Source organism: Myxocyprinus asiaticus, chromosome 12 (assembly GCF_019703515.2).
Source record: "Myxocyprinus asiaticus isolate MX2 ecotype Aquarium Trade chromosome 12, UBuf_Myxa_2, whole genome shotgun sequence".
In the NCBI taxonomy this organism is placed as follows: Eukaryota; Metazoa; Chordata; class Actinopteri; order Cypriniformes; family Catostomidae; genus Myxocyprinus; species Myxocyprinus asiaticus.
Genome location: NC_059355.1, coordinates 45,074,051 through 45,096,163, shown reverse-complemented (window position 1 = coordinate 45,096,163; position 22,113 = coordinate 45,074,051).

Below are 22,113 nucleotides of genomic sequence, written 5' to 3'. Positions count from 1 at the left end.
TCATGTTTATTAATGCAGCTGTCGAGAAATGAGATGCTTTAATCCATGTGCATCGTCAGGAGACCCTGTGCCTCTCATAGCTCTTGATTTATGGATGAGAGTGTGCAAGATATGCAGGGCACTCTTCGATCAGTTCTATTTGCTGATCTGAGAAGCGTTCAAGGACTTGTTGTTTTTTGATAGTTCATGTGAAAGGCGTTCTTAACTGTAAAACATTGACTACGAGGCAATTAATTTATAACTGGATCCAAATCCTTCGCTGTATCCTCGAGAATCACAAAACTGTCCCAACAAACTTACCTGTCGCCACCTACCTTTGTAATATGGCGCCATATCTCAAAAAGCCAAGCAGCAAAGGGGCCCCAAATTGGCCACCTTGTCAAGATAAGCCTGTGGAAAATTGAGCGCATCCCATGGGATGGGAATGAGGCAGCCGGGAGCGAGCTCAATCAGGTACAGCAAACAAGTGCTTTCACTGGCCAGGCTTTGGAATTTTATACAGCTTTATCTGATCGTTTGAATAAAATTATATAATTTTGATTCCAACTGACACTGACAATTTAAGCAAGGTCCCAAGCCCTGATATCACAATCGATTTCAATTGATACAGCCTCATCCTATCTGAGAATGAAAGTACACTTCAGGTTAGACATTATAAAAACATACTAAAATGAATGCACCCCATACTTCCGTGCCTGTAGGAATGGGATTTTATATCTTGATTCTGTAAATGTGTTTTTTAAATGATTTAGGTAACGGGCATGTTCATTTTCCGTGACTACTGTTGAATTTTTAAAATGAAAAGCCAGAATCTATGGGGGTCATTCTGCAACTTGATGCAATACAGTTTCACACCAAGCACAGAAGTGCAAAGAGAGTTATCATTTTGCCAGCTATTATAGTGTTTTAAAGAAGGTTGTGCTTTGCAATAAAATGCAATATTAGCTATTTGTGACTTATGTGACATTTATGAAAGGTAGGATGCAGTCATGCACTGTATACCTGCATCTGACCCACATTCTGCTGTGGTAAGTCTAAATAGACACTTTTCCCTTTGAAATCTCTGGAGGCCAGCCTTCAGCTTTTCTTTGTGTGCTTTCAATGCTGGTTTAAAATGCTGCCTGCATTCATGGTAAACAATAAAACCTGTCCCCATCAGCTCCCTATGGGCAAATGTCTTAAAGAAAGGCAATGTTTCTCAGAGGTGGTGTGATATTAACTTCCCTTCAATAATAAATAAAGCTTAACATTGTCCATTTTTAGTCACCATTTGTATGCACACAAAGTAAACCCTTCCCAAAGGAACATTTTAATGCTCAGAGCTACTCTTTCAAAGCTCAGGAGATTCACTGGAGGACTCAGCTATATGTTTCTCATGATTTCTTTCTAGGAGAAATAAAAAGAGACACAAATGACTTTTTTTATATATATACAGTAAGAGTATAGAAAAATACAACGAATGTGGATAGTATAGTTCAGATAATTTGGACTTGGAGCAATTTGATGAGAAGTTATCTTGTTCAATTCTCTAAACTGGTCTCACGTTACTAAACCTACATTCTTGGAAAATGGTTTGTACATATCATGTCGTTTTCCTGGTGAAATAATCACTAGAAATGCTAAAACAAAAATGACTTTTATTCCCTTTCACACAAATCACAAGAAAAACGTCTGATTATCATTTCATAAACATTTACTTTTCACCCTGTTCATCAAACAATGTTTTCACCATGAGCCTGATTGCTAGGGACTAGGGTTGCTCCGATATCAAACCATTTCTGTTTTAATTTTTCTGGATTCCATGTTAAATATTTTAAATGTTATGATCAAATTGTGTTTAATCAAATACATACAGCTTTAATCCAATTAAAATACTTTTCTATTAAATAATACTTTTCAACTATATATATATATATATATCTCACTTTCAACTGCTTTTATTTTCAGCAAACTTAACATGTAAATATTTGTATGAACATAAAAAGATTCAACAGCTAAGACATAAACTGAACAAGTTTCACAGACATGTGACTAACAGAAATGGAATAATGTGTCCCTGAACAAAGGGGGGGGGGGGTCAAAATCAAAAGTAACAGTCAGTATCTGGTGCATTAAGTACCGCAGTGCATCTCCTCCTCATGGACTGCACCAGATTCACCAGTTCTTGCTGTGAGATGTTACCCCACTCTTCCACCAAGGAACTTGCAAGTTCCCAGACATTTCTGGGAGGAATGGCCCTTGCCCTCACCCTCCGATCCAACAGGTCCCAGACATGCTCAATGGGATTGAGATCCGGGCTCTTCGCTGGCCATGGCAGAACACTGACATTCCTGTCTTGCAGGAAATCACGCACAGAACGAGCAGTATGGCTGGTGGCATTGTCATGCTGGAGGGTCATGTCAGGATGAGCCTGCAGGAAGGGTACCACATGAGGGAGGATGTCGTCTTCCCTGTAACGCACAGCGTTGAGATTGCCTGCAATGACAACAAGCTCCGTCCAGTGATGCTATGACACATCGCCACATGACGGACCCTCCACCTCCAAATCGAGCCCACTCCAGAGTACAGGCCTCGGTGTAACGCTCATTCCTTCAACGATAAACACGAGTCCGACCATCACCCCTGGTGAGATGAAACTGCGACTCGTCAGTGAAGAGCACTTTTTGCCAGTGCTGTCTGGTCCAGCGAAGGTGGGTTTGTGCCCAGAGGCGACGTTGTTGCCGGTGATGTCTGGTAAGGACCTGCCTTACAACAGGCCTACAAGCCCTCAGTCCAGCCTCTCTCAGCCTATTGCGGACAGTCTGAGCACTGATGGAGGGATTGTGCATTCCTGGTTTAACTCAGGCAGTTGTTGTTGCCATCCTGTACCTGTCCAGCATGTGTGATATTCGGATGTACCAATCCTGTGCAGGTGTTGTTACATGTAGGCCTGCCACCGCGAGGACGATCAGCTGTCCTTCCTGTCTCCCTGTAGCGCTGTCTCAGGTATCTCACAGTACAGACATTGCAGTTTATTGCCCTGGCCACATCTGCAGTCCTCATGCCTCAATGCAGCATGCCTAAAGCAGGATCTGGTTTAGCAGCATCAAATAGACAGGTGGAGTAACAACCTCCGCTAATGCACCTGCATGGCTCTGAAGATTGATTTGGCTCAATGGACAGAGCACCGTGAGTGCTAAGCAGGTGCGTTTTTACTCGCAGACCAGTCTCGAGCTCTTAAATGCTCACCGCTGATTTTTATAGCACTGCAAGAACCAGTGAGAAGCACGCACGAGACGCAGAAACCATTTGAATTCAGCAGAGAATTGTACATCACCACCCTTGAATTTACTATAGTAACACTAACTATACTTTAGGCAGAAATAGATTCATAATAAATATTATCATATCACTCAATAAGGAATGAAATAGGAGGCGTTCATAAAAAAACAAAAAACAAAAAAAAACACTGCTTTAAATCATCATCGAGAGGTTAAAACAGCTACTTTTACTGATCTTGTGTGAATTCTACTAATATATATTTTTTAAATTATTATTTTTATCCCCTTTTCTCCCCAGTTTGGAATGCCCAATTCCCACAACTTAGTAGGTCCTCGTGGTGGCGCGGTTACTCACCTTAATCCGGGTGCTGTAGGACAAGTCTCAGTTGCCTCTGCTTCTGAGACAGTCAATCCGCGCATCTTATCACATGGCTCGTTGTGCATGACACCGTGGAGACTCCCAGAATGTGGAGGCTCATGCTACTCTCTGCGATCCATGCACAACTTACCACGTGCCCCATTGAGAGCGAGAACCACTAATCGTGAATACAAGGAGGTTACCCCATGTGACTCTATCCTCCCTAGCAACCGGGCCAATTTGGTTGCTTAGGAGACCTGGCTGGAGTCACTCAGCACACCCTGGATTCGAGCTCATGACTCCAGGGGTAGTAGTCAGCGTCAATACTCACTGAGCTACCCAGGCCCCCCGTGAATTCTACTCATAAAATGAAGCATGAAGTCATTGATAATACATTTTAATGTCAGATTAGTTAAGGTTTTACATGTACATCTTGTGGATCCTCGTATTTAAATGTTCCTCTAAATGCCTCCACCAGCGGCGTGGCCAGTGTCTAAATGTTCGCAAACAGTATACCGTTGCACAGCTATTTCTTTTTGGCTCTGAGTGAAAAACGAAGAAGAACTTCTCAGTGAATATGCTGGGGCCTTAAGGTGATAGATTTTAACATTTGTGTTACGTATCCAATTTCATTTACAACTTGTTCCAATGTGATAAAATTGCTTGGATGCTCAACTGATATGGTGTTGCACATGCGACGCAAAGGACTCAAGTCCTGAAGAGCATGCAAGTTGACATGTGAGTGGAAAGTGTCAAAGAAACACCACAAAATGACGTGGTTGATTCAGCAATTGTGTTTTCATGTCACATTTGCTTTATGACTATCAGTAAGGATTCTGTTTAAGGTTTAGGGTAGGGAGGTATGTTTTGTTGATTTAAAACTCGATAAACAATAACCTTTAAAAACCTTTTCTGTTAAATTTTTTTTTAACTCGCATTAAGCTCCACAAAGTAGACATTTCACTCAGAACTGCCATATGTACTGAACCACTTAATATAATTTAGCAAAAATGTTGCAACAGTCATGTAATTTTCATGAGATTGCATATTTTGGTATCATGAGCAGTTTTTTACATTGTGGATCTCTTCTGAAATGCTGTGAGGTGTATTTCTTAGGAGGACAATCTAAGAAGCAGGAGACTTTTAAGCTAAAGTTTCCAATTGATCTCCATCTCGTTGCTGCCTAACAACTGAGATATAAAGAGATTTCATGTGTGATTTGTCTTTCTTTTTGGGTTGTGTTCCTCCATACCAGTCTCTTAATCACTATACTCTTATTACTGAAGCAGATATGAATATTTGTAACGTTGGAGAGCAATTGCTTTGTTTCTGCATCTTTACATTGCAGTTTCCAGAGCCATGTCTCTCACCATTATGACACCAATTGAGTCCCATTTATCTTGGATAGAAATTATATATAAATTACTTCTTGAAATGTCGAGCTTGTTGTGACACTGTTGAGACACTGTTGTGGTGGGGTTATTAAACCAGGCAGTTGCTATAGTAACACTCATATCTCGGGGGCAGAGTTGATGACAGAATGACATAGTCTAAACAGACAGGCTTCACTTTTGCAAAACACATCTTTCTTTCCACCTTGGAGGCATAAGGCGAAGTCGAAAATAAATCTGGTTTAAGTGACAATGCAAATGTAGATCTAGATCACAGGAACAGCATTAGGTAGGTCAGATGAGGTTAGGCAGTAGATACCATGAGCAACACAAGTTGTCTTTCAGAGTTCGTTAATGTTATAGAATCATATAATTTGTGATTCAGGCTAAAAGGCATAAACATGAAGATTAAAAACAGACTTTCTGTCTTCTGTGGAACTCAAAATATGTTAGGCAGAATAATCGCAGTCACCATTCATCTTCATTGCATTTTTTTTCCATACTATGAAAGTGAATTGTGACTGAGACTATCATTCTGCCTATTTCCTTATTAAGCTTTGGGTGAGCTATCCCTAACTAAGCATTCAGCACACGTTGTATTACATGATAAAATGTTTTTGTATGCTACTGGAATGTTCTGGATCTTTATGTCCAGTGATAGACTGATATATTGGCCATCCGATTTAGATTAAAAGCATCGGCTGATAACCATGTCCGCTTAACAGAAGTGTTAGCTTGCCCTTGTGTAAGTTCCAAAATGTTGAGTAAATTTTATGTGCAATAAGCATTTAGTTCAGTTCAACAATGTTCTCGCTTTATTTAGCAGCGTAAATCTAGCCCATTTTTTTTAAATAGATTTTTTGGTATTTTTTAATTATTTGGTGTAAATGTATAACATTATTCTTTGATTTATTACCCTGCCACTCATTTAATAAAACCTAGTCACTAGAGGTTGACTGATATTGGATTTTGCCAATACCAGTGGCGTAGCCAAGGGTGGTCCGGGCTGGGCATGATTCATTTACAGTTTCACAAAAGGAGATAGATTCTTTTCATACTTGGCTCCTAAACTATGGAATAGTCTCCCTAACACTGTTTGGGATGCAGACACACTCAATCAGTTTAAGTCTAGACTAAAGACTCATCTATTTAGCCAGGCATACACCTAATTTATCCATCAACTCACAATTAGGCTGCTTTAGTTAGGTCTGCCGGAACCAGAAACATCCTTCATGATCTATAACTCTGCATAAAATTGAATGGCATCTACACAAATATAATTCTATTTGTTTCCATGTCTCAGCCTCGGGATTCATATCCCGAGGTTACCCGAGCCTGCCAGATCCAGCTCCGTTCATGCTTAGCGTCGGACTCCAACCCTACGTGTCGCTGAGAGATGATGACAAACTACAGCTTGTGCTAGCCAGAACTCACTTCAGTTTTTTGACTTCAGAAGATGAACTGATGCCAACTCCAACTGTAAGACATCGGATACTTCATATGCCACTGCCTGAACCTTGGATTTAGGATGGACTCCACCGAACTTCACCGAAATGAACTGCAGGTTTAACTGCGATGCACCTCATAATTGATCTCTGCCTGCATCACCTTTGTCTATTGATGGATTACACTCATGAAATGGAATACATAGACTATCATTTAATTGCCAATAAAAGCCTTCATCAGCCAACTAACAAAGGACAATGCATCTATGTGAACTTCTGCAATTAATCCAGGATGGAATTCAAAGACATTAGTCATTAATCTTAAAGTTCATAAAAAATATTTTATTTTTAAAACACTGGACCTTAACGCTTACTTAATTTACAAATTTAAAACCATGACTTGCACTGCACATAAATAACTAATATTGGCATTATCTTCATGTTGTTTAGCCAGAGGGGAACTGGCCCCCACAGTGAGTCTGGTTTCTCCCAATGTTATTTTTCTCCATTAACCAACATCTTATGGAGTTTTGTGTTCCTTGCCACAGTTGCCTTCGGCTTGCTCACTGGGGTTCTAAATACAATTATTATTAATTATTTAATTTCTATACACATTTTACAATCATATTTAATCAAACTACACAATGATCACTGTAAGACATTATAGATATTACAGTTTATTTATTTTTAAATTTTTTAAATGCATGATTTCCCGTAAAGCTGCTTTGAAACGATGTGTGTTGTGAAAAGCGCTATACAAATAAAAATGACTTGACTTGACGATGGTGAGATATCAGCTGAATGTACCTTCATGCTTTCCTGGCGATCGCTGATGTAATTGTAGGTTGGGATGAAATAAGATCAACAGTGCTTGTTGTCATGTACTTTAACACACTATCGCAGTGTGTGCAGAAAACGTTAATGTTCATTTATAGAGAAATGCTCACTGTTTATACTGAATCCGCTTCATCATGCATCTGTGCATCAGCTCTTCTTCTGTGAACCAGATAATGACATGCAGCCCGCAAGCGCCCTCTAGCGGTGGAAGACTGTATAGACAGCTGTATCAACATCTGCTGGCTTGATTGCAGAACACATTTATCCTGAAATTAATTAATCGACGATCGATAAGCTTAATCGATCAAATTATTAACGACAATTAATAGATTTTTGATCAATCATTAACATTCCCAGAATCAACATGAACTCAACAATCAATAAAGCTTATGTAAATAAATGTTCAATTATGTCTATGCTTCATATGTGTCCTTTTTTTTAAAAACATCCTGTATAAATAATCATGAATGAGCAGTGACTGTGATGATGTCTTGGCTCCGTTACAATGCTCTACATGTCAGTATTCACAAAATAAAACTTTCATCAGTTAATGGGTTTTGTATATATATTGCACCAGATTTTTTATTATTATTTACAAGATATTTAGTTGGACATGTGATGAATGTACTGACGGGGTACGTTTCCATATAGCCTAGTTGCATTTTCTTTGCATGCTGGAGCAAATGGGAACACAAAAATATTATTTGCTGTGATCTCCCATTCACCACTATATAAGTTTACCCTGCTATATTTAACTTTAGCATTTCAAACACGGAAATGTGAAAAGGGTCAGACTCCCATACAGATTATTTTGCATGTCCCACGTACTAGTGTCTAGACTTAATAGGCCACTGAAGAATCAATCAGTATAGTGTCATCCAAGGTAAACCTGCTACAATGACAATCACTTTTTTAAATGTGGAAGAAATGCTTCTGCATTCACCACAGGGGGCCTACAGGGGCATTTGTATAGCAATGAAAGCTTATTATTAGTGTGAGTAAGAACTGTTGGCAGTGTGTGATTGAGTGGCTCTGGTGTGTGCGCTCAGGGAGGCTTCTGGCTTGTTTTAACAAACAATGCCATGTAATCCATGAGAGGTCTCAAACATATTCTCATTTTCTCTCTCTCCTTCTCTGAGTATTGTGGCAGAGGAAGTGAAGTGTTGCATGAATGCTTGCTTCCATTAAATGAGCTCCTGCCGCTGTCTGCTGCAATGATGCTCTGCCTCGTCTGCGCACCTGTCTCCTGGTGTCAGCTGGTGCAATGTTTCTCGCTGTCCTTTGTGTGGACAGCAGGAAGCCACGCCTGCTTATGTCAACTATGATTAAAGACAACCGGTTCAGTGATGCCCGTCGTCCCTGGTCTGAGATCTGGGTAGGGCCAGCTGTGAGTTTTTGAGGTTATCAACACCTAAGGGGGCTAAATTGAGCTTGAACAAAAGCTCCTGTGCTGTGGGCCCATGGATGGTGCTACAACTGTTCTAAATAAATGGAAATGGTTTTATATTTTTCTGTATTTTTCAAATAAACAAATGAGACAATCGATGTCAGATACGTGTATAAAACTATAAAATTAATGTGGATAGTGGATAGCGTATCTCAGATAATTTGAAGGAACTTGATGAAAAATGTGTGAACATTTTTGACTTTTGATTGCAGCCTTTGGTATCTTGGCAAATCTGAGCACAGTTTGTGACACAAGTGAGATGAAACGTCTGAAACTCTAAAGATTAAAGACTGATGTCTCAGTGAAATCGTAAACAGTATGCTGACTTTTCTTTAGCGAAAATCGTTCTGTGCTTACTGAAATTCGAAACACTGCCCCCAGTGGCCAAAGCGGTAAGTGTTTTTGGGCATGTGTGCACATGTGAGCTCCATTTTCTGGGGGAAATGTCCATGGAAGGGTGCTAAAAGCAAGTTGTGAAGCAAGTTGTTATCAGCTGTACAGGCTGTATAACAGCAAAGAGGAATGCACATTTTATAAACTGTACCCCCAACCCAAACCCCAAAACTAAACCTAAACATCAGTGGAGTAAAAATATAGTGCCATAGGGATCTCCATATTACTCTTGTTACTGATTATGCGAACACATTTACTATCTGGTTTCAGCGTGCAATCTGCTGATGTACACTGTAAAAAAAATCCTGTTAAATTTACGGTAAAAAACTGCCGGCTGTGGTTGCCAGAAATTCACCATAAAAAATACGGTAACCATCCTTCAGGCTTTACGGGATATAATTTTATGCCTGTATATTTTACAGTGCATTACCATTTATATTATTAAATTATATAAACTTAATATATTAACCTTCTGAAACTGTAAAAATCTGCTTTTCACTTTATAATGTATGGTTACTCACTATGGTAATTATAGAAAGGCACATGATGACATGAAGTTCATCAATAGTGGCCTTTCCAAGAGCAATGGCCAATAAGCATGTTAAGACAGTGCTCAGAGTCACTCACACAAACACAAAACACCATCAGGGTAACACATGTGAAATTAAAGTAATGCAATAAACATTAACTAAACAACATGAAATATAACAATGTACATTTCAATAGAAATAAGTGATATTAAAAATAAGAAGAAACATAACTATTCCCATAAAATATGATGAAATGTGATGGGTCACGCAGGGAATTGTGGGAACGCCTGATTATTTTTATTTACCGTAATTTTAACAATAATTTACTGTAAAAAGTACATGTATTCTCTTGTTAAATGTAATATAAATTTTTACCGTAATTTATACTGTAAAATCATACTTTTACATCTGAAAAAAGTCATTTTTACAACATTTTACTGTAAAATTACATGTATTGACTTTTTAAATATTTTATCATTTTTTACCATATATTTTAAGGTAACTGCCCATTAACCAATTAACGTTTTTTTACTGTAGCATTTTTACAGTCTTTTACCGTAAAAATTATAGACATTTCTTTAGTGTAACGCACTTCCAGTCGCGCCACAAGGGGCCAATGCATAAATTACTGACGGGAGGTGGAGCTTGTCAGTGAGTCAGCACAATGTGTCCTATCATAGGGTACTGGAACTCTCTGAAACAACATGCCGACTTCTCTTGCCATCATGCTGCAGACATTACAGAGGTCTTTTTTATATATATAATATGAGAAGCAAGAGACTTCAGTGAAAGTGCTCAAATGCATGCTGGTTAATCTCATTGCTGTCCAGGAGAAACAACTGAGATATTAAAGAGATCTCATCTGTGATTTTTCTTTTCTTCAGGTTAACACTTTTTTATTTTATTAATATTTATTAATATCATAATATAATTATAGCATTATTATAGCATTATTTAATTTTTTTATAATTATTAACAATATTAAATATACGAATAATAATGTATTAATAATAAATATTATATACATATTATATTAATATATTAATATATTTATTATATATACATTATATATACAGTATATATAATATTTTACAAAAAAGGTTGAATGAAAATAAGTATATATATATATATATATATATATATGTATATATATATATATATATATATATATATATATATATTATATTCTTATTTTCATTCAACCTTTTTTGTAAAATAAATGCTTGATATTTAATTTTACATATTTAATAAATACAAATACAATATATTATAAATGCATTATTATTCTTATATTTCATGCTGTTTTATTAAACCTATTTTTGTGTGTAAAATAAAGGTATGATATTTAATTTCCTAGCAGTTTTGGTTTCTGATGGGATTATATGTAGTATGTATATGGGATTGCACTGTGCTATTGTGTATATGGCATAATGGCCAGCACTGGCAGGTATGGCATACATCTGGGTAGATTGTGGCCAGTTATAAAACTGTTATGGTATGGGACAATGATTCAGATGTGGTCCTGTTTTTCTGGGACACATCTAGGGAGATGCAGCCGTGTCTTAGCATCAGAATGATTTGATTCAAGGTGCCCAGACAAGGGCCAATGCATCCTGGCCAGATCCCCGCCATTATTCATCCTGACACCAGCCACAACTGACACTTGGATCAGTGCCAGGAATGTTGATACAATCGAGCCAGATCTGTTTATAGCTGAAAAGCAAAGGTCCATCTGTGGAACATCAGTGTGCAAAATCAAGATGCATTCACCAGGGTTAAAATGAATCCATCCGTTTCATGTCTACCTGGGATTTTATACATCAATGCATTTTAGATGATGTTTTCACCCCCTTCAGACTTTATAATATCATACTGCTAACTGAATGCTGTGCAATATTATACTCATTATCATGTTTTTGAAAAATAGCACGTAAAACAGACCACATTATGCAACGATAAAAATTTATTTAAGATAGTAGTATAGCCTACTATTTATAGTTCGTTAAAAATAGATGCAGCTGATATAACTTACAGTATAACTTCCACATTAAAAAATAAAAAGGTCAAATGCTTGGGAAACAGTATTCCTTGTAGCGTGCTCAGGAATTCCATGCATACTGTGCACGGTATACATACTGTATACTTAAGATATAGTTGTATGAAATGCTGTTCTTAACATGAGTACGCGTTTTGCACGCATTGAAGACATACAACAAAACAAGTGGCCAATGCACACATACTTTTAAACATTCTATTCTATTCTATTCTATTCTATTCTATTCTATTCTACTCTAGCAATGGATGTTTGGAGAAGCATGATATAGGCCTAAATGCACATTAGGAATCACAGGCCTTTAAATAGGCCTAAAGCTATTATTTTATTTCAGAAAAGTAAGTTTGGAAAAGATGCACATGACCAACAAGAAAGAGACAAAGAACTTCTTTTGTAGATGCAAATTAATTTACATCTCTCATCAGAAAGGTGTGTGATGAACCATCAGCTCCTGTGTGATAATTATCCTCTCAAGTTTTTAGATAGAACACATTTAATTTAAAGATTAAAAGGACTGATGTCTCATTGATTTTTTCTGCTTGAAGCATTAAATGCTTGGGTGTTAATTATTTATGAAGAAGCAAAAGAACAGAGCTCCTTGTATGCTGCAAGCGAAAAGTACGTCTTTTTGAAAAATTCTGAAGAGAGAAACTGGCAAACGTGACTTCTTTACCAAGCGCCAATCATTCAGAATGTTTTAATGTTTCTCTGTCAGTTCATGGCAGTTTGCAAGGGGCTGAATGGTGAATGAAGGTGTATTTTCACATTCGTTGTCCCAGTAAACTCAAAGGTCATTGCCTTCCCCCTCAAATCACTTACCACCTGCAAAATGGTTCAGTCCTTTGTTCATAGTATGGCTCCTGTAAGGTAACTGTGTGTAGCTTATATGTTTGTTTTTATTTATACATGATGCAGTGTCATTTTATTTTTTATTTTTCTATTTTGTGTGTGTGTGTGTGTGTGTGTGTATCTCAAACACGTTTACATTCATTTAGGCTGACAGGATGAACTTAGTTGTAGTGTGTTACAGTGATTCTCAAATGGTAAGTCATGACCCAAAAATGGGTTATAGGTCTGTTCTGATTGGTTCACAGACAACAGGGGAAAAAAGCAATGCTAAATACAAATAATTAAATGCAACTAACAAAAGCAAAAAATAAACTGGCCGATCAACTTTTAAAAGGGAGGAGAAAACACTTCCCAAGTTCCAACGTAAAATCAAACTCAATTTGGCGAAATCTATAGGCCCTACTTGGTAGAAGCCAAACAAATTAGGCAGATGCCAAAATAGACAGGTTATGTGACATGCCCTCATCCTTGAAAACCAAGAACAAATCTATGGAAGATAAAAGAAAATACAATCCAGGCTACATTATATATTCATGTCATTATGCAGTGAAAGATCAAAACACCAAATCACACTAATGGTTGATCTTGTAGAAATCAAAGCAGACTGGGCCCTGATTTGGTGTCTACAAAAAAGGCTGCATTCATTATGCTGTTAGTGTAATAACCAAAGTGGTCTGAAAATAGCCTGAAAGGGTGGAAATGATGATCTTGCAAAACTCCTGTGGAAAATCCAATGCAGATAATAACTTCAATTTTATTTGAAGCCTTTCAAATAACAATATCAATATTGTGGATGTGGGCTGGGTGCCCCAAATGTGTTTTGGAGTTCTAAGTGCATTGCCTGATTCAGTTAAACTGTTACAGGAGTATTTCTGGTACTCTTGTCAATCATGGCTTTATAGATTCTCATGCATCAAGACAAAATCAAAATTGGAGTTTTATGGCATTCAGTCCATGTATGTTAGCTTTGAGGCCATCTAAATGCCAGCATACTCCTAAAAGTTGACAAAATGAACTTTGAAAAGCTATACATGTTTTACAATTTACAGTCTTTCTCATCCTGGAAAATGGACAGAGATTTGCATTGATCATCTTGTCCACAGGGACATATAAAATTTTTTGTCCAATTAAAACTCTAGAATCTCTAGAATGACTCAAGAATGCATGTTATGTACAATGGAACAGCACACTTCCAATGCGTTGGACAAGCATTCACTGCATACTTAAGTACAGTATGTTTGAGATGTACAGTATATGTTTTTTGCTACTGCATTGCATCAACACCAGGATGATCGTATTAGTATTCTTACAATATTCGTAGGTAATGTATGCACATATATTTTTGGATAGATAATAAAACGTACAGTATGAACGTACTGACAGCATCTAAAACCTAAAACGCTTTTACATAAGTAGAACTTTAGAGGTGAATCCTCTGATGACTGGTCAGAGCAGAAATTCCCATATCTTTTATGAGGATGCCGCAGCAGGTGAACAAGAATACTTCCAGACACAATCCAGACACAATAGCTGGACGATCATTTATCGAAATGTGGTCAGAGAAAGACCTTTTTAAAAGGTATTTTTATGTACAAATGACATCCATAATGACTAATAAAACAATTTTCATTTGCATTCTGTGTATGGCTAAATTTAAAGCTACACTATATAAGAGTCTTTTGTTAGAAATGAACAAAATTTCATTAATAATCAAGTACACCATCAGTCTTCCAAACCATGTATTTGCCTTACCCCGATTCACTATGGTAAGCCTATAATAATTATTTATACTTTAGAGCTGTCGGGACGGATTTGGCGGGTAATTGCATACTTCTGTCAGTCATCTGTGCGTAATTACGTCATGTCCGTAAATAAAGAAGGTCCAGAGCTACTACAGCACGTGTATGTGTGTGGTGATAGGTGTGGCAGTTTGAAGCTGAGAGCTTGCAGTCACAACAAATGAACGATTCTGACCATGGATCATTCAAAAAGGCAACCTTCTGGGGAATTGCCCATTTTCAAAATAAAGAAACCACAAACCGAGAACAGTCTGCAAGCAAAAATGGAAGCAACAGAGCCCGTAATAATAAAACAAGAAAAAACATCGGCATTCAGAGGTGGCAACAACTCAGAGATCTGAAAGGATCTTAAACCGACCCACAGATGGCTTTTTCTTGCTCGACAGGTAAGATATTTTTTGGACCGATTGTTAGCCAGGAAGCTCTCTTAGTTTGTTAGATAGCGTTAGCCAAACTTATGGGGCATTTTATTATGGATTGTGGTACTGCAGTGCTTGTTTTCATTATTGAGCAAGGTCAATGGGGGAACTTTATGCTGGTAACAATGCCAATCTCTAAACCAAGGGCGTAGCCAGGAAATTACTTTCAACTATAAACAGAAATTACAGTTTTTGCCCAAATGTTTTTTTTGTTTTTACCAAATTTTCTTTAACAACAGAGAAGCAGCATATTCAAACAGTTCTTTCACACTTTCAGAAATCAGAATTTATGCATTTTAAAACTATTTATAAATATATAATTGAAATCAAAGAACAATGTCTTATATTTTGGGTGGGCCTGGGTCTAATTTGGGTGGGCCCGGCCCACCCTTGGCTATGCCACTGCTCTAAACCAGTTACTACCTTGGTCTATTTGCCTGCTAGCTAAGATATAATAGTTTCCACCATTTGACATTCTGATATGATTAGCAATCATTATGTCTAATGTCATCGTTGCCTAACTTTTGTAACATTATTTATTTTGAAACAACTGTTTTCAGTAAGTCAAAATAACAGTGAAAGATATGCTACATACCTGCTAATAAGACATATTTTTTTGGATATCCATCTTTCTCTTCCTTTTATTATTTATTTATTTTTTTGTGGGGAGGGGGCGAGTTTTGTTGTTGTTCATGACATTCGCTTTGATAAGTTGATCATCTGTATCCATGGTTACACCAGTACACCTCAAACCATCAGATTCATCCACGCAAGAGAGCAGAGCCAAAGCCCGATTGATGTAAATACCATAACAGTGTTCCACCGCAAGTAACTTGCAGTTTTATGCTTCAACCGATAGAGGGCCAAAAGTTACATAGATTAGCTTTAAATTAACATCAAAGTTCAATAAGTATGAAATATAAGTGAAATATTGTTAATGTCAATGCGTGTCCGTGTATGCTCTCACATTTGTTTAGAAAATTCACAATATTTGAACCCCAGAGTATTCATAAATAATTGTACGTCATATGTAAACGTTTACGTTTTAGATGCTGTCAAAAATGTATGCCCACTAGAACCACACTTTACAGATGAATATCTACAGATACTATTGGAATCACGATGTCAATACACAACCAATATAGTCACTTATTTTGTGTGGAATAAGTAAAGCATTAATACCAAAGGCAAGTCAGTCCTCTCAGTGGCCATCTTGGCAGCTATTTTCTGAGGATATAAAAGCGGCATACAAGTACAGCTCCTATATACTTGAATGTGGAAAGACCTTAAAAGGTTGGTCAAGATTATGATCAAATAACATATTTCAAATCGGCAGTAAAATCTGACAACAATGGTATCATTAATTGTGCTCTTTAGCTCAGATCACGGGAAACATGATATTTTTCAGGATTTTCCAGCTAATGCGCATACTCAAGTTAACTGACAGGCAATGTCTGAATCAATAAAGTGATTGGCTGTTTTACCTGTAAGGCGGGACTTCCATTGTACATCTGCCATATCCACAGTTTTCCTGAGCAACTACTGGGAGGCGCCATGATGATTAATTGCCTGTTTTCTGTCATTGGTCTTGAGACGCAATGCAAAAAGTACCAAAACGAGTGATCCAGATGGATAACAACAACCATTTTAGTTTTTTTTTTTTTTTTTTTAATGAATTTCAGGCTCAACTTGTGCTGTTTTGGCTGTCATAACAACTCAAAGTAGTTAATGATATCAACGTGACAAACCTCGGACCATCGCTTCATGTCAGGCACTGTCAATAAAAAGCGGTCATCTCGACTCTGTGAAGTATCAGCACTAAAGAGCCACATATTTTTTTGACAACATTTTTTTAAACATTACATTACCCACTAAGAATATACACCAATGCGAGTGAAAACACTGGAGGCCGGAAATTGAAAACAGTCGAATCGTGGAACACTTTCACGTTCAGGTGGATTGGTGTTCCATTTTCTCCCATTCATTTTATTGTAAGTGCTCTGTCTCGGGTTAAATAGTCTAATAATTCTCTTCAAGAAAAAGCTAACAGTAGTTCAGATGAAGTTACAGCAGGTTTCTTAACACCTCCATGCCTCAATGACTGTGAGCCCAATAATCAATGCTAAAGCACAGAACTGTGATGTTGAGTTCAAAGTACAACAAATACTGCAAAATATGACCATTGTATTCCAACCTCCTTTCATTCAATGTGTGAATTAAGTATTATTCTGTTATTTGCTGTTATAAAGAGCACAGGGCATGCAAACAAAACTATCCAGATTGAAAAATAAATGAGTTGAAAGTACTACTTGGAGTTATTTCCACATTTCTTTATATCCATAAAAGCAAGCTGACTGGAGAATTATTGGGCATGGAGTCACAAATGGATAGCTTTTGAAGTGCAAACGATGTTGAAACATCAGACGCTTATTTATTTATTTATTTATTCAGTGTATTTGGTTGCAGATTGCTGTGTTTTCAGTAGCTCTTTGGCTTATTGTATCATTATTAGGGCATATAACAGTCAGATTAGAGTAAGGTCCTCTGTGTCATTGTAGTCTAATAAAACTGAACTGCTGCTCTGCAGCAGCAATGCCTTTTTGTCATGAGACCTCCCGAAGAAGCTAAAAGAGAAATTGTGTTTATTCCTAATTACTGCCTTTCACATAAAACCATTTTAAACAGATGGACAGTATTTATATTGCCCCAAAAGTTCTTCAAAAACATATATATATATATATATATATATATATACAGGTGCATCTCAATAAATTAGAATGTCGTGGAAAAGTTCATTTATTTCAGTAATTCAACTCAAATTGTGAAACTCGTGTATTAAATAAATTCAATGCACACAGACTGAAGTAGTTTAAGTCTTTGGTTCTTTTAATTGTGATGATTTTGGCTCACATTTAACAAAAACCCACCAATTCACTATCTCAACAAATTAGAATATGGTGACATGCCAATCAGCTAATCAACTCAAAACACCTGCAAAGGTTTCCTGAGCCTTCAAAATGGTCTCTCAGTTTGGTTCACTAGGCTACACAATCATGGGGAAGACTGCTGATCTGACAGTTGTCCAGAAGACAATCATTGACACCCTTCACAAGGAGGGTAAGCCACAAACATTCATTGCCAAAGAAGCTGGCTGTTCACAGAGTGTTGTATCCAAGCATGTTAACAGAAAGTTGAGTGGAAGGAAAAAGTGTGGAAGAAAAAGATGCACAACCAACCGAGAGAACCGCAGCCTTATGAGGATTGCAAGCAAAATCGATTCAAGAATTTGGGTGAACTTCACAAGGAATGGACTGAGGCTGTGGTCAAGGCATCAAGAGCCCATTCCTTGGACGTGTCAAGGAATTTGGCTACAGTTGTCATATTCCTCTTGTTAAGCCACTCCTGAACCACAGACAACGTCAGAGGCGTCTTACCTGGCCTAAGGAGAAGAAGAACTGGACTGTTGCCCAGTGGTCCAAAGTCCTCTTTTCAGATGAGAGCAAGTTTTGTATTTCATTTGGAAACCAAGGTCCTAGAGTCTGGAGGAAGGGTGGAGAAGCTCATAGCACAAGTTGCTTGAAGTCCAGTGTTAAGTTTCCACAGTCTCTGATGATTTGGGGTGCAATGTCATCTACTGGTGTTGGTCCATTGTGTTTTTTGAAAACCAAAGTCACTGCACCCGTTTACCAAGAAATTTTGGAGCACTTTTGAAGCAATTTTTTGCTTCCTTCTGCTGACCAGCTTTTTAAAGATGCTGATTTCATTTTCCAGCAGGATTTGGCACCTGCCCACACTGCCAAAAGCACCAAAAGTCGGTTAAATGACCATGGTGTTGGTGTGCTTGACTGGCCAGCAAACTCACCAGACCTGAACCCCATAGAGAATCTATGGGGTATTGTCAAGAGGAAAATGAGAAACAAGAGACCATAAAATGCAGATGAGCTGAAGGCCACTGTCAAAGAAACCTGGACTTCCATACCACCTCAGCAGTGCCACAAACTGATCACCTCCATGCCACGCTGAATTGAGGCAGTAATTAAAGCAAAAGGAGCCCCTACCAAGTATTGAGTACATATACAGTAAATGAACATACTTTCCAGAAGGCCAACAATTCACTAAAAATTTTTTTTTTATTGGTCTTATGATGTATTCTAATTTTTTGAGATAGTGAATTGGTGGGTTTTTGTTAAATGTGAGCCAAAATCATCACAATTAAAAGAACCAAAGACTTAAACTACTTCAGTCTGTGTGCATTGAATTTATTTAATACACGAGTTTCACAATTTGAGTTGAATTACTGAAATAAATGAACTTTTCCACGACATTCTAATTTATTGAGATGCACCTGTATATATTTCTCAGGTCACTGTTTTGGTTTGGAATTATGATAAAAAAATTTACCGTACAAAAGCTATTTTATTGTTTTAACAATTAATAATTTCCATTGAAAGTGGACTGGATGTGTAAAAAATTTGAAGAGAGCCACAATGAAAGATAAATACAAGATAAAAAAAGATTTAAAAAAAAAAATGATTACATGACGATTGATTAAAGAGTAAAAAATAAATTAAAAATTAAAGTGGAAAGCAATGCTTAAATCATTTTGGTCTTGGGAAATTTTTCTTAGAAATGTGTGAAGTTATATTGAAAATACTAAGATTATTGAGCCATTTTTGTCAGGAGAATAATCTGAGAAAATCTTGCTCTCCATTTAATGTTACTGCTGTCGAGCGACAATTAAGACATTAAAGAGATCAGTAACAATTTACAGTAAGGGTCTATATGTTACCGTTAGTTGCTAATGCATTTGATAGTGTGAAATGACAATTAACAGTATTTTTTTTTTTTTTTTTTACAGTATTTATTAATCTTGGATAATGGTCATTTATAAATATACCATTGTTCATTGTTAGTTCAAAACGCATTAACAAATGTTAATGTATACAAAGTTTAATTTAAAAAATGTACTAGTATATGTTGAAAGTAACATTAACCAAGATTAATAAATGCTGTAAAAGTATGGTTCAATGTAAGTTTACACTAACTATTTCTTGAACTAATGTTACCATATATTCATTTGTGTGTTTTCCTTCCTATGAGCAAAGATCTGTGAAGCACAGTATGTTAGATGTGATGTTTCCTAAGTTTGCATATTCATGTCATATGAAATTAGCGGTAATGTCTCTGCCCTACTAATGCAAGATGGGCCTCGTGAGGCAGCAAATGTGAGTGAGAGAACATCCTGTGCTTCAGTGTCTGACTGACTCCACCTGCCACATCAGATCTTCTGACATTGCTTTGACCCTCAGATGATGTCTGTCCGATCCAGTGGCCCGTCTGTGCTTTGCGCATTTGTTTGACAACCACTTGAGGGGAGACAATGAAAAGAAACATTGCTTAGACTGTTCCACAGACTGATCTTTTCTGCATTCTTTGCTCTCTAAGCCTCAACTCTGAGATGACTCCATGTTCTGTATCAGAAGGGGAAAAGAAGCTCCATGCACTCCATTTTCTTATACTAAGATTAAAGAGACTTGAAAATTTAGAGGACATCCTGCACTGTCAGTGATTTTGGAAGGAAAATGCATTGATTTTCTGAACATTTAATCTTGCGACACTAAATGGTTTGAATTAGATGGTTGCCACAGAAATAATTAGAATAAAAACATTGAAACCCTGTACGGAATGGTATACAGTGCTGTGAAAAAAACTTACACCCCTATGAAACCCCCATGTTTTTATTATTATTATTTTTTTTAATTTGGGCACATCAGTACTGGAACATTATTGGGACATTTACAGTATATAGTTTAATGAATAACAATGAAAGTTTTTTTTTTTTTTTATTATTTTTTTTTTTTTAAACAAAAATATCTACAGACCTTCAGTTGTCTTCCCCTACATTTAATAGGTTATAAAAATAACTTCTTGTTGATATTTCTTATGATTGTGTCTTACCATTCCTTTAAAGTCTACACTAAAAGTATGTCATTTTTACAGCATTAACACCATCAAATGGAACTGAAAACACACACACACACACACACACACACACACACACACACACACACACACACACACACACACACACACACACACACACACACACACGTTGGTGCGACTATCCTTATGAGGACTCTCCATTGACATAATGATTTCTATACTGTATGAACTATAGATTAAATCCCCTAACCCTAACCCTACCCCTAAACCTAACCCTCACAAAAAACGTTCTGCATTTTTACATTTTCAAAAAACAAAAACAACAACAACAACAACAAAAAACATTGTTTAGTATGTTTTTGTAAGTGATTTGAATTATGGGGACACAAAAAATGTCCTCCATATTTATAGCATAATACCCTTGTAATTACCACTCTGTAACCTAAAAAAAATGTCCTTGTAAACCACCCGCACACACACACACACACACACACACACACACACACACACACAACATTGTTTTCAGACAGATTTTCTGAATAAAATCTTTCCATAATTGAGATAAGTTCAGCCAAAGAGCTTTTCATGTACACTCAAAAATTATTTAGTAACACTTTACAGTAAGGTTCCATTTGTTAACATTAGTTAGTTATTAATTAGTTGTTCGGCTGTTTGGCCTCGTGTCGCAGCCGGCCCACCGGGAAAAGTTCACCCTATGGCCAGTCCGCCCCTGAATTCAATTTTGTATTTGTGAACATTAGTTAGTGCACTACGAACTAACATGAACTAACAATTAACTATTGTATTTTTATTAACTAACATTAACAACAATTATTTAATGCTGTAAAAAATATATTGTTTATTATTGTTCATGATACCCAATGCATTAACTAATGTTAACGAATGGAACCTTATTGTAAAGTGTTTCCAATTATTTTAGGATTTACACATTTAAATTTCATTACAAAATTCCATCAAATTGAATTTAGTAATCTTTAACTAAATGAAATAAAAATAAATATTTTACTTTTTATTATTCTTTTTTTTAAATTACACAATTCAATTTGATGACATTTTTTTTTTCATTAAACTAAAATGTGTAAATTTTAAAATAAAGCTAAAATATTTTTGTGTACATATTTATTGAGTGTGGGGAATACTTTTTTGCAGCACTGAGTGATGCAGTTGCTGAGTACATAGAATAAATCGCTCTGAAGTCTAATAAAAAGTGCAAAACTTAATTAACTTTTTCGTTATTAATTTTTAATGGGGCTGTCCATTTGAAATGTTACTATTCTGGCACAGTGAAGTTGAGGCCTTTCATCTCTTTCTTTTACAATCAATAATTTTGCTTTGAAGAGTTGAGCCATATCTTACAGCTCAGACAAA